The sequence below is a fragment of the Mastomys coucha genome, unplaced genomic scaffold (genome assembly GCF_008632895.1).
Source record: "Mastomys coucha isolate ucsf_1 unplaced genomic scaffold, UCSF_Mcou_1 pScaffold22, whole genome shotgun sequence".
NCBI lineage: Eukaryota > Metazoa > Chordata > Mammalia > Rodentia > Muridae > Mastomys > Mastomys coucha.
In genome coordinates this window covers 67,874,585-67,874,862 of record NW_022196905.1, presented here as the reverse complement: position 1 = coordinate 67,874,862, position 278 = coordinate 67,874,585, and the positions used below count along the sequence as shown (strand labels likewise).

Genomic DNA, 278 nt, shown 5'->3' with positions numbered 1-278 from the left:
AACTGGGTCTCCATAGAGGCTACAGGCCAGCCAGGGTCACATAGTAACCTGTCATTAAAAAAGATAAAATTAACATTTTGAAATGTGCATGGATTCCAAAAGAACACTCTGTGTTTTGTTAGCATGTATTAGACATGTCTGAGCTTCGTTGTGACGTTTCCATAGTATAGAGTGTGTCTGACTGTGTGCACCCCTCCCTCACCCTCTATCCCTGTCCTGTTCCCACTGCACCTTCCCTTCTGACTTTATTCAGATGCTCCTTCTAGTCTTAGGTCTTT

The 278-nt window shown here is 43.5% G+C and overlaps 1 protein-coding gene across 1 annotated transcript in view; it reads left to right on the top strand.

Moving 5' to 3' along the window:
- Chic2 (cysteine rich hydrophobic domain 2) overlaps positions 1-278 on the top strand; it is a 37,062-nt gene that overhangs the window by 35,293 nt on the left and 1,491 nt on the right. The gene's annotated exons all lie outside the window — the stretch shown is intronic.